General features: G+C 42.6%; 1 protein-coding gene across 26 annotated transcripts in view; it reads right to left on the reverse strand.

The window, feature by feature from the left end:
• The window catches only part of PTPRD (protein tyrosine phosphatase receptor type D), a 1,176,641-nt gene that overhangs the window by 75,752 nt on the left and 1,086,399 nt on the right, over positions 1-14,490 (reverse strand). The window lies entirely within an intron of this gene.

Genomic DNA, 14,490 nt, shown 5'->3' on the forward strand with positions numbered 1-14,490 from the left:
AAATTGGATGAAGATGAGGACATAGAGATGATGAGGGACAGAGATGGTAGATCCTGATAGCATGTTTAAAAGGTAAAGGGACCCCTGACCATTAAGTCCAGTCGTGACCGACTCTGGGGTTGCGGCGTTCATCTCGCTTTATTGGCCGAGGGAGCCGGCGTACAGGGTCATGTGGCCAGCATGACTAAGCCGCTTCTGGAAAACCAGAGCAGCACACGGAAATGCCATTTACCTTCCCGCCGGAGCGGTACCTATTTATCTACTTGCACTTTGACACGCTTTCGAACTGCTAGGTTGGCAGGAGCAGGGACCAAGCAACGGGAGCTCACCCCGTCATGGGGATTTGAACCGCTGACCTTCTGATCGGCAAGTCCTAGGCTCTGTGGTTTAACCCACAGCGCCACCTGCGTCCCTGATAGAATGTTTAGGGAAGTTTTTAATGACTGATGTTTTAATGTACTTTTAATCTTTTGTTGGAAGCTGCCCATAGTGGCTGGGGAAACCCAGACAGATGGGAGGGGTATAAATTTTTATTTTATTTATTTATTTTCCACCATCCAGTACCTAGGACTACACCTACACTGATAAGAGCACTGCTCACAGAAATCGAGAGTTATACTAGGGGCTGCTGCCCTGCTCGAATTGCTTTCCAGTCCTTCCTACCTTCCATCTCTTGTGATACCCTCATCCTTCATGTCTCACCCCGCTTCCCTCACAGCTTACTCCACCCCAGCCATCCCCCACAGTCATCCTTGCCCTGCCCCTCCCCACCCGCCCAACTGTTTGCCTTAAACTGCCTCTGCCCCATCTTCTCACCAATTGTTCCAAACTCGCACACTCCTCAATCTGTTACTAACCACTCTAATCCCAAGATCCTGCCTCCACTTCCTGTAGGAGAGAATGAATGGAGAGGGGAAAGTCTTTACAACCATGAACTCCACACCATGAACTGAAGAAAATATGTCACAGCGCAGGGTGGTTTCCCCCAAATTCTCTGCCAGCGGCAGCAGAAGCAGGAAGCAGGGATTGGTTGTGGATTGCAAGGAGATGGGGGAGTTTGGGTAGCCTTTTTTGCCACTATTTTCACACAGTGGTGCTTCCACCCCACCCCAATGTCTGCATATAGTGAAATAGCTATTTAATCAAACATTAGAAAGGGACAAAAAGCGCTTCTAGGAGTACTCTATAGTCCCCCACCTCCTAAAAAACTAATCAGTCGGGATATTATTTGGACATAGAGGGGGACTTATTCAAATGTTGCTGAGGAAATAATTTCAGACATTGGGGAGTATTGTGAAAACTTCTCAGGCAACATCCCGAAACACTCTTACTAGGATATAAGTTTTACTCATCTGACTCCGTTATGTGAGGCCAATGTTATGAAGCAAAAGCTTAAAATCTTATTTTTAACTAGAAATAAGTGAAGAAGAAGAGGAGTTTAGATTTGATATCCCGCTTTATCACTACCCGAAGGAGTCTCAAAGCAGCTAACAATATCCTTTCCCTTCCTCCCCCACAACAAACACTGTGAGGTGAGTGGGGCTGAGAGACTTCAGAGAAGTGTGACTAGCTGAAGGTCACTCAGCAGCTGCATGTGGAGGAGCGGGGACGCAAACCCGGTTCACCAGATTACGAGTTCACCACTCTTAACCGCTACACCACACTGGCTCTCCCAGTGTGGAAGAAAGTACAGAAAATGGCAGCCCTTCATATTATCTGAAGATTCAGTGATTTACCAAAATCAGCAACAAAGTTCTGTTTTTCATACTGCGCAAAGAGCGTCATTTTCAGCTGCTTGTAGCTTTTATGTACTGCTTCCACACCTGAGGACCGGCTTCCTTCAAACCAGGCAGTACAGCAATTGTTCCGTTTATTCTTTCCTGTATCTCCATGTTCTCCAGAAACAAATGAAGCATTCAGTTTTCTAGGGCTGGTTTTCCAGCCCACACTTTTTAATTAGCACAGCCACAGTTAGACAAACACAAGCATCTCAAGTCAGAAATCTTTCATAAAACGTCCTTCCTACACACGGGCGTTCCGTCTTTTTGTTTCTTACAAGATACTGCAGGCTAGATCCCTTCTGACCCATATTATGCTGGAGATAGGCTGCATTTAACATCTAGCAGATATTCACTGCAGATTAAAGGTAAGGTACAGCTGTACCTTAATAACAGCAGTTGCCTCTTGGCACACCACCAAAAAGATAAGCTGTAATTGAAGCAATTTAAAGCTCCCTGGGGTTCCATTGTGCACACAGAGCATTCTCTCGGGGGCTTCCTCATTCTTATTAAAGCCAGAAAAAGCTCCACATGTGTGGGCAAAAAGGTGTCCCCAGTGCTGCAAAGAACAGAAGGGCACCTGTTCATGTGTCACTCCCAAAGGTGTGTATCAGAGCTGCTGCAAGCACACTAGAGTTATGATGCTGCAATTCATCTTACCTGTTATAACAAATAAAATTCATTAGTAGTTTGAATGCAAGGGGGTGTACGGGAATGGAGGATCACTGAGTTGGCTGTGTACATTGGCCATGATCAAATGAGGCAGCTCAGTCTGAGTACAGAAAGCAGAAGCCTTTTTTTACTAGGAATTATAGGTACCGATGGGATGCGGGTGGCACTGTGGGTTAAACCACAGCGCCTAGGACTTGCTGCTCAGAAGGTCGGCGGTTCGAATCCCCGCGACGGGGTGTGCTCCCGTTGCTCGGCCCCTGCTCCTGCCCACCTAGCAGTTCAAAAGCACGTCAAAGTGCAAGCAGATAAATAGGTACCGTTCCGGCAGGAAGGTAAACGGCGTTTCCGTGCACTGCTCTGGTTCGCCAGAAGCAGCTTAGTCATGCTGGCCACATGACCCAGAAGCTGTACGCCGGCTCCCTCAGCCAATAAAACGAGATGAGCGCCACAACCCCAGGTGACTGGACCTAATGGTCAGGGGTCCCTTTACCTTTATAGGTACCGACATAGCAAAGGAGCAGAAAAGACTCTTTATGTATGGAACAACAGCAGCCAAGATGTTATTAGCTCAGAATGGAAAGAAGACAAAGTCCCTACCATAGAAGAATGGCAAAGTTGATGGACTATGCCGAGATGGCAAAGCTGACTGGAAAACTCAGGAACCAAGAGGATAAAAATTTTATAAAAGAATGAGGAAAATTTAAAAGTTACTTAGGGGACCACTGTAAGCAGGTGATAACAAGAGCAGGGTTTTGACCCACTTGTGGTGTGAAAATTATTATGGACAATATGGTTTGATATAAAAATTGGAGTACGGATGAATATGCAGTTGCAAATGTTTAAAATGAGACCCCATGGAGAGGATGGGGGAAGTCGAGAGATTCAGAGAATCTCTTTTTATAGTTATGTTTTTACTAGTTTGTGTTTATTTATACCTTGTATTTGTAAAACCAATAAAAATGATTTCATCAAGAAAGCAGGCCTTGCTTCCTTCCTTCTCTTTTTTATTGTGATGCAATGAATCCATGTTTCCATCATTACAAAAAATAGATTCTTTCCAGCCTTGCATTTCCACACTTTGCAGTCCAATAACTGACAAAATATTTCAGTCTTTCCACGATCTGCCTTTTCTCCTGTGAATCAGTTTGGTCAATTTATTCATTTCTGCCAGTTCAAAGCTTGCTGGCATATCCACCATGTTGCCCTTACTATCTTTTCAGCTATCATCAAGAACCAAATTAAAGATTTCAGATCTGTGGGCATATCCTCCTGATCAAATTTTAAAAGTGTCCACGTTGGAAGAACTCTTAAATTGTTCCAAATCATATCCACTACATACTGAGTAATATTTGTCTTCAAAATTAGGTAATTCACATCATATCCCCCCCACAATATGTAGCAGACAACACTTGAATCTATATTTAATTATATATTTGAATCCAGTTGCCACTATTTTGTTCTGTGAACCGTCCTGAGACCTCTGGGTATAGGGTGGTATATAAAATCAATAAATAATAATATTTCTGTGAAATCTAGGGAAACAGTCTAATCTTAGCTTGGTACTCTCAACCTCACCATACTTCATCAAAGACCTGTCTGGAGAGAGAAATCTAATCTATATTTCCTAGGTCTGACTAGCCAGGCTGGAACAGAGAATAGAGTGATATTGGCAGAAACATTGTAGAAGTGTGAAAGACCAATAACTCATGAATAACAAGTCTGTGCTAACAGTTTTAATGAGTGCTCTAATGGTTTAATGGATGACACTTAAAAAGGATCCCTAGTAGATTCATTCTGACAGTTTGTCTTGAACAAAGCTGCTATTAAAAGATGAAATGGATTTCTTCACAATGAATGCATGTACTGTATAACATGATGAAACTTTTGTTTAAAAGGGTATGTGCCATGCAGCTGTAGTGTCTGCATGCTCCCCTGACTATGGTTTTGCATATTTCCACCCAAAATGTGAGACTCTGTAGGAAAGAGGTCTGGATTTAGGCTGGCTGCTATTTGCATGTTCAGACCCAGAGACCTGCCCCTTAAATAAAGACACATTTGACTCAAATTTTAGTTTTGGTTTTTGGCAGAATTTAGGCCACAACTTTATTGATTACAGAAAAGTGAGTGGTTGCATAGGCTCTGGTTCGACTAGCTCCCTCCACCGTTGCAGGTAGCGCTGACCCAGAGCTCTATCATAGGTCAGCCAAGGGTGAACACCTGAGGCAGGTGAAAAGCCTGGGAACAGACTCTGTTCACTCCCCAGATGCTCCCCTGGACTCAGGCACGGGCACAACCCCCTTTTGGGGGTTGACCAAACCAAGTTGAGTCCTTGGATTCCTTTAATGGAATACCCTTCACATAAGGATGGCGAGACCATTCTCCCATCCCTATCACATGAACCAATGCCTATCCGCAACCTTACAAGTTGTGACGAATTGCTACACGGCAGGTGAAACACAAATGGCCACAGCCAATCAGCCAAGTGGGGAAAATTCCTGCTGTGCCCCTGTCCCAACGACAAAGTCAATCGCAAAATGCCCTAAAATTAGGGAGAGGTGGGTGGGTGTTCCGATGCACGAGGCAAAAGAGGAAGCTCTGGGACATGTGCATCAAATCTATGCTGCCAGGTGCCATAAGAAAGCAGCAGAGATAGCGCAGGATAGTACGCACCCTGGAAATGATCTTTTTCAGCTTCTGCCTTCTGGAAGAAGGTATAGGGTTATAAAGGCCAGGACTAGCCGCCTGAGAAACAGTTTCTACGCAAATGCAATTCTGGTTCTAAGTGCAGCATAAGGGGTCTCTATAGTATAGTGTATTTTAAAATGGGGTTTCAGAGTTTTTAGGGGTTTTTGAATGTTTTATGTAGTTTTAATGTAGTTTTATGTAGTTTTTATGTAGTTTTAATGTAGCTTTATGTAGTTTTTCAATTTCATTGTCCTGCATGGGACAATGACAATAAATAAAGATATCACATGGGTTTATATAGGTCCCTCGATCCATTTAGACTGCACCCCATTGGCCAGATTATACCCAGCAACAAGGGACCTACCAATCAGGTGTTCTGGCTGTCCAATAGACCCACCCACAACCAGGAGGTCAGTCTCCAGGTCTCACTGCAACATGTGCCCTCTTTTAGGGAGGACACGATTTACCCGTGACTTTCCATTCACTAGACAAATGGGTCAGTAGGCAATGGAACCAATGAATTGCCATGTAGTAGTTTGCCTCGGAAGACTCCCTTGTCAAAGTTGTGCATTAAATAGGATCCCTTGTTCATAGAAACATAGAATTGTAGAATTGGAAGGGCCCAGAGGGTCATCTAGTCCAACCCCCCGCAATTCAGGAATCTTTTGCCCAATGTGAGGCTCGAATCCATGAGGCTCATGCTCTATTGACTGAGTTTATCCCAGCTGCCTAGAATCACCATACTAACTCATGAAGGTGCCCACAGGCCTTAAAACTGCACATTCAAGAAGGCAGTCCAGCTGGCTGTGACAAATAAGTCATACTACATAATATAGGGAAAGAGGAAAAATCCGTAACTATTCTCCAAATAGGAAGTAAAAGGAACACTTTTCCAAAGCAGCAAGTCTTAGGATAAAGGAAACTTTAGTTTCCCAAGAAACCAGTGCTGTGAAACTTGTCCTCCAATTGCTTGGGGGGGGGGGGAAATCACTGATAGTTTCTTTCCCCTTTAATAATTTTCAAAGAAAATCTATTTTGTCATTATCAGATAGAGGATGGTTGGGGAGGAACCAAAAACTCTTCCCAGGTGAAATAAAGAGCTTACAGTAAACAAGGAAAGGGTTCCATGTATCCCAAGAGTCTAACTGGGCTTTGTTTTTCAAAAGAACAGTACATGAAAAAAATCAGTGAAATAAGTCTGCTCTATGAGTATGAAAAATTCTGTGTAAAGCTGAAGTCAACTTGGAGCAGAATTAAGAGTAGTATCAAAGAAAGTGCTTCTTCTAGGCACAGGAATTTCTACTTGCACCATAGAACTTCCACTCTTTCTGCCCCACATTCTCTCCAAATCTACTCTGAAAGTTGGGTCAACCCCTGGAACAGACGGAGAGTGAGTGGAAATTCTGTTGTGCAACCAAAATTCCTTCTCTTAGAGATAGTACTTTGTTGGACGCTGCCCAAAGACCCTAAGCTAATAATTTACTCCAGGGATCCAACTGACTCCTTCACTTCTTTGTTTTGTTTGTACACAGGAATTTACAGGGTCCGCCCCCCCCCAAATAAAGTGTGTGGGGAGACTTCTCCAATGATCTGAAAGTGGTAGCACAAAATAAAAAATTGAAATTGTGTATATATATATATCTACATATGACAAAACTAAGACAGAAATATATCTATACAGTGGATGCTCGGATTGTGAACGTGATCCATGTGGGAGGCATGTTCGCAACCCGCAGCGCCGCGTCTGCGCATGTGCGAGTTGCGATTTGGAGCTTCTGCGCATGCGCAAAGCACGATTTAGCACTTCTGTGCATGCACGAGCACCAAAACCCGGAAGTAACCTGTTCCGGTACTTCCGGGTTTCGCCGTCTCCGTAACCCGAAAACACACAACCTGAAGCGTCTGTAACCCGAGGTATGACTGCATCTACATATGACAAAATTATGACAGAAATACAGAAGTATTAAGACTTTTCTCTGCCCTCTTTTGAAAACTTCCTGGGCATAACAGGTAGTTTGGTAGTTTCACTTTCCCATTCATTTCCACGCCCCCCCCCCCATAAATTAGACACTTTCAATTAAATGAAAGTTTTATTTTCAAAGCCAGAAATTGGACCTGGGGGCAGGAAGATGAAGCTCTACAAGACAACTGAGGGTTTGTCTTCATCTCTTCTTTTGTGACAACTTCATTCCCTTCTCCCCCAAATTGGATCTTTAGCCAATTAATTGTTAAAGTTCAAACAAAAAGATGGTCATGTTTTCAGGCATGTAAGTATTGAGGAGTAGGTGCAGCATGGAATGATCCAAGCTTGCTAAAAAAATAAATCCCAAAGCTTACAAATATTTCAAACAGCTGCAGGGTTCTACAGTAACCCTGTTAATGCAAGAGGGCTATAAAGAAGGCAGGAGAGAAAAAGCAGCTTTTCCATTTTGGCTGAAGTTGGGGGCACAAATAATATTACTTTAAACTATTATGTTTTTAAAGTTACCGGATATTCATATATCTAAACTTTTAGCAAAATCATATGATTTAGGACAGTGTGACTAGATGGGTCCCCATCGCAGAAAAAAAAACAGTAAGTAAAATATACCACACAGGGAGAAACTAAAATATCAGTGATGATGATGATGATGAAGAAGAAGAGTTTGGATTTGATATCCGGCTTTATCACTACCATAAGGAGTCTCAAAGCGGCTAACATTCTCCTTTCCCTTCCTCCCCCACAACAAACACTCTGTGAGGTGAGTGGGGCTGAGAGACTTCACAGAAGTGTGACTGGCCCAAGGTCACCCAGCAGCTGCATGTGGAGGAGCAGAGACACGAACCCGGTTCCCCAGATTACGAGACTACCGCTCTTAACCACTACACCACACTGGCTCACTGGGCTTGGGTTTCTTTTCCCCCATCCAGAAAGTATTCTACAAAGGCGAGCAATCAAATATACAACCCTTAGTCAACATCATAGCTTTCAAACAAAGGCTGCAGCCCATAGCATTGGTGAAAGTCTCTCTGAAGTAAGCAAGCACAGCGTATAGCAATTGCACTGTGGAAAGAACAATAAAGTTAGCACCCTGGTAGATGTCAAAGCAAATGGATGATGTGGAACTAGAGAATTATTAACTACCCCTGAAAATGAAAAATTTGACCCTCTTTTACCAATGTCAGGTTTTGCTTTGAGAGTTTCATATTTCAGATGAATCTATAATAAGATGCTATTTTGTTATTCAGGAAACTTGCCGACTGAATGAGATTTACATATTGCTTTAGCAAAACATGAATGCTAAATACCTGAACACTAATACATCATCACGGCCAAGTTGCCAGCAGAAATGCCTTTTCCTTCCGCTTTAGAAACCCAAACGAGGAGAAAGTAAAAAGCAGATCTTATTTCTTATTTATAAAATTTCTGCACCACTTAATAAACAGCTCTAAGCAGCTTGCAATAAAGCCGAACTAACATTCAATATTAAAAAAGAAAACTGGATGAAAACAAGTTAAGAGCATTGCTGCACTTGACAAACAAAACCGAGCAGTGTAAAAAACGAGAATTAAAAATTTAAGAATCAGAGCCTGTAGCCTGGGCTCATGATTCTGCCCTCCTAGACAAAACATGAGCTGCAAGCCAGAGGTTTCACATTAAGCCAAACTGTGGCTTAGCATGGGGCAGTGCAGCAGGAAAATGACCTGCTTGCTCACAGTTCATACTGAGTCGTGTTCATGCTAAGCTATGATGTGTGACCTAAGCCATTACCTTAGAGTAAAGGTATTTTTTTTTTGAGTGGGGAGGTGTTAGTACTTAAAAATAAAACCTCAAGATACAATCCACTTTAGTAAATTATTAATGCCTCCCATCACAAATCTGATGATTCACCGGCAAAATCCAGCACATCGACCAGTGTTGGTTGGGTAAAGAGGCAGAACGTGACTTCACCTTCGCCAATATTAAATGTTAATGGAAAGGGCTGCCTTTAATGTATAGCGTTGATAAGAGGAACCATTAAAATGATGTACAGTCTGTTGCGCAAGCTAAGTTAACACACACATTCTGCTGCCTCTCTGGGTCAGTTTGTACACGTGCCTGTTATTTTCACCGTGGGAGAAATGGGCATATGCAAGGCTTTGAACGGGGACATAATTTCACGAATTACACCTCCTGCACAAGGAGGCCACACACACAAATCACACCTCGCTGTATGTGCGTCTCCAGTCATCCGCGCTGTGAAGATCTGGTGAGTGCATGAACTAGTCTCTTCCTCTCAGCTGTCAGCATATCTGTATATATACACGGAGCCATTTTACACCGAAACAAGACTTAAATACAGGGAACAGGACAGTCGATGAAGACCCCCAAGGGACCTGCCCTTTTACTACAGTATGGCCACATTTGCATAGCCTGTCATGCAAGCAAAGTGACACTGACTTGAACTGACACAGAAATGCTATTATTAGTATTTGTTTTTAACGTTGCGCTACACAGCAGGTGCTCAACCTGAAAACAAAAGCCTACACTTTCACAATATTTTCTGCCCAGGTCAGATATCTTAAAGCACCCAGGCTGTTAGCTGTCAAACAACCAATAATTAAAATCATGAAACTAAAGGGCTAGGGAGAAAATGCTCAAGCAGCAATTAGGAACGAAGCGGGTATTTGATTTAATGTTGGACTTTGTATGTCACCAGTCATTGAGAAAATATGATTTGGTTTAAATTTAGCACACTGACTGTATGTATGGGCACATTTCCTATCAGTATATTACAGTCATACCTCGGAAGTCGAATGGAATCTGTTCCAAAAGTCCGTTCAACTTCTGACACGTTCGGAAACCAAAGCATGTCTTCTGATTGGCTGCAGGAAGCTCCTGCAGCCAACCAGAAGCTGCGGAATCCCCATAGGACATTCTGCTTCCAGAAGAACATTTGAAAACCAGAACACTCACTTCCAGTTTTCGATCGTTCGGGAGCTGGGACGTCGACTCCCAAGGGATTCGGGAGCCAAGGTACGACTGTACTTATAATTCTGTGTATATTCTAAAGAGCGTATTTTAAAATGAACAAACCCTACTGTTTAACAGCTATAAAACTTGTATATTTGCATTGTTCCAAAATGCCCAGCGAAAATAATTTAGAACACACAGAGCAGATGAAAAATTCGCTCTGTTCGATCACATTAGAAAATAAATGGACTTCTTCAGTTCAAGTTGCTTGAAAGACTTTGGTTGGAAAGTAGCAAGATTGGGCCCCTCAATCTCCTATCCATATCCCTGCTCTGAAAAGTATTCAGACCAAGCAACCATGATTTGTATCTAAGTCTTTGGTCTAGAGCCTTTCAGATAAACAATCAATCAAATAAACACTGTCCCTATGTGCCAGTTGGGACGTGGGTGGCGCTGTGGGTTAAACCACAGAGCCTAGGGCTTGCCGATCAGAAGGTTGGCGGTTTGAATCCCCATGACAGGGTGAGCTCCCGTTGCTCGGTCCCTGCTTCTGCCAACCTAGCAGTTTAAAAGCACGTCAAAGTGCAAGTAGATAAATAGGTACCACTCCGGTGGGAAGGTAAATGGCATTTCCATGCACTGCTCTGGTTCGCCAGAAGTGGCTTAGTCATGCTGGCCACATGACCCGGAAGCTGTACACCGGCTCCCTCGGCCAATAAAGCGCCGCAACCCCAGAGTCGGTCACAACTGGACCTAATGGTCAGAGGTCCCTTTACCTTTACCTTTATGACCCAGTGCCATCTCCTGGTTCTGTTGAGAACATACGATTCGAACAACCGACCTTCCGATTGGCAAGCCCGAGCGCCTCAGTGGTTTAGACCACAGCACCACCCGTGTCCCCAGTATTCATTGGAGAGGTGGTGGGGATGTCTTCACCCGACACCCATTACTTGTTGGGTTTCTGTTTCTCTACAATTCCCCCCCCCCAAAAAAAATAACAGTCTCTCTCGATAAGTTGCATGGTTTCAAAAAAGTAGCAGTAGGAGTACATGGGATGCAGAAAAAGCAGTAATGTGTATACTTAGAAAGAGGAGTATCTCAGACAGAATTAATGGGGAATTCCTCCTGTGTTACAACTCAGTGGCAAGCCAGGAAATTAAATGAAATAAAGGAACAGGCATTGAGGAAGGAAGGAATGTAGAAGATACCCAACCATTCTATACCAAAAGCCTGGAGCATACTATTCACAAGTTGCTGCTCAATTTCAATTTCAGAATGAGGACACGACATCATTTTATGTGCAACTTTTCTTGTTTTCTTAGAGCTTTTGTTTTAAATTATATACTACTCTTTATTTATTCGTAGAAAGGTGCTCTAGTTATGAATCAACCCACTAATCAGATAAGATAGTGGACTGCATCTTAAGAACCATGCAACGCGTATCATACATCCAAGGGGCACTGCATACAAGATTGTGTTATGGCACAAGTGCCATTTGCAAGGAGAAATTAAAACATGTCTTTCTGTGCTGGCCAGATGTTGCAATTGTGCCCACCACCAATTATGCCCTTATATGATATTCTTTGGGACGCGGGTGGAGCTGTGGGTTAAACCACAGAGTCTAGGACTTGCCGATCAGAAGGTCGCCGGTTTGAAACCCCGCGACGGGGTGAGCTCCCACTGCTTGGTCCCTGCTCCTGCCAACCTAGCAGTTCAAAAGCACCTCAAAGTGCAAGTAGATAAATAGGTACCACTCCGGCGGGAAGGTAAATGCGTTTCCGTGCGCTGCTCTGGGTTGCCAGAAGTGGCTTAGTCATGCAGGCCACATGACCCAGAAGCTGTACGCCGGCTCCCTTGGCCAATAAAGTGAGATGAGCGTCGCAACCCTAGAGTTGGTCACGACTGGACCTAATGGTCAGGGGTCCCTTTACCTTTATGATATTCTTTGGACTCTACTGCTTGATCTCAACAATTTTGTTGACGCCATCTGGATATAGGTAGAAACCAAGTGATAATGACATTTTTAGGAACTACTGTGCAGAAGGACAATTGTGAAGTTCCTGCAACTGACTATATGTGGGGGGGGGGAGGGAATGCTTGTAAACGACAGAGGAAATACTTGTGTGCAGAGTTTATACAGCATGATCTTTTACTGTGAACACTGCATAATTACCTGCAATTGACAGAAAATCACTCCTGACTTGCGTTAAGTATGACTCTGAACCTTAAAATGCCCTTCAAGTCAACACATTTTAGTGAATGCTAGAGATTGTATTTTTCTCTTTGACAGTAATGAGATTATTTTTCAGATCAGTCTTAAGGCCTTCTCCAACACTGCATCTTTAAATGATATGCAGTTCTGTCCTATAACAGCAAATGTTGAAATGCAATTTAAAACTCTCCTGCCCAAGATACTTACATATACTGGATATTTATAGTCTCCAGCAACTTCTATTTGTATAAAGGTCATACGAAACTGACTTTTTAAAGTAACATTTATTAAAGGTACTAGCAAATTCTGTTCGCCCCACAAATAAGCAATCCACTCTTTACTGTCAAATAAAATGTGATAGTATTAATTCACCTAAAGGTCTCTATACTATGTTATATTAGAAATGTCAGTGTCATCGGGAACACTTAATCTCAGAGTCATTTGTCTCTAACCCTTACGCATGATGTGCAAGCTTAAAACGTGGGAGCTTAAACCGTAAAACTACCTGTACTTTATACTACTTTTGTGATTCGGGAGTTCAGATAATTTTGAATCAATTGCAGCACATTATTAAATAGTCAGGGGAGACAACAGCACAAGACTTTCCATCCTATGTGTGTCAATTGTCACACACACACCATTTTCCCCCTTACTGGTGCTTTTCACAGGTATGCTCTCAAACAGAAGTATTTTACTTTAGATGTACAGTCAAACCTTGGATCCCAAATGCCTCTGTTCTGGAACTTTTTGGCTCCCGAATGCTGAAAACCCGGAAGTAAATGCTCTGGTTTTCGAACGTTTTTCGGAAGCCGAACATTCGACGCAGCTTACGCTTGAGTGCAGGAAGCTCCTGTAACCCATCGGAAGCCGCACCTCAGTTGTCGAACATTTCGGAAGCCAAATGGGCTTCCAGAACGGATTATGTTCCACAACTTAGGTTTGACTGTACTTATTTATTCATTGCCGCACGTAATGAAAGTGCTTAGTGACACAAAAAGGCAGTAAAATTACAAATAGGAAAAATAGCACCTATCAGATAATCTAAAACAAGCTGTATCAAATGTAAAAAAAGCAGCCACAGAGGATATTTCAAATTGTGAGCAACCAAAATGAAAATGCCTTATCTCTTGAATGAACCCACTGTACATAGGATGATGGTGGTACCTGGAGAAGGGCCTCAAGAGTTGTAAATGCAGTGCTTAGATAGACTAATATTGATGTGGGCAGGGAAAGTAATTCTCAAGATTCTCTGATCCCAAGACACTCAGGGCTGTACTTTGAAATGAGTCTGAAGTTTCTGAGCAGTCTTCAAAGGTAGCCAAACAAAGAGTTTCCTATAGTAATCTAACCTGAAAGTTACCGTGGTACAACTACATCATGCACACTGCTTAGCCGCCATCTCAGTGGTGAGTAACCTGAGATGGCTATGTAGATAGTATAGAAATGCAGTATTTTACTGACTGAAGCAACTTCCGGGGTAACTACTGTCACTTGAAAGACTAAGTATGCCTATAATATGATATATGATATGGTGACCAGAAAGACTAGAGAAAGTTGATGAGAGGGGAGGATGGAAGGAAGTCAGAGATGATTTAGGAAATTGGCTTCTTCATAGTCATTAAGTTCCACTATGCCCAAGAGTTCTGAGAGATGTTGAAGTCGTATATATGACTGAATACAAATGGAGTCCAATGCCAGGGATTACTCGAGAAGTCCTTAATTCGTGGATCACTATACCCATAAATAATATGGTTGTGTTTTACCATATTGTCCTCTGAAAGAAGCCCTACAAGTTTATGGCGTTTAATGGATTTTGTACAAGTCCATTCATTCACAAATTATTGACATGAGAGCCATATCTGTGTGCCAATGCACATCTTGGGGGTTGTAATCCATGGACTATTAAAAGGGTATTTCATAACTGGTTCCTGTTATGATACTATTAAAACCCACAATTCATGAATTATTGATGGGAGAGGTGATAATGGCTTGATGCTGTTATAACCTATAATAACATTGAACAAAATCCTTAATCTATGAAAAATTTACTCAGTGGACCAACACGTCTTCTAAAACTGTTCTGACATAAGGTAATAAAACAAGCACAGATCTCAGTTAGTTAGTTCCATAAACCATTAATTAATTGGACACAAAACTTAAGCTTCATAAATCATTAAATGTAGAAGTGCTCGCTTTCTTTTCAATATTTC

This window comes from Podarcis vaucheri (genome assembly GCF_965113315.1).
Source record: "Podarcis vaucheri genome assembly, chromosome: 17".
Lineage (NCBI taxonomy): Eukaryota > Metazoa > Chordata > Lepidosauria > Squamata > Lacertidae > Podarcis > Podarcis vaucheri.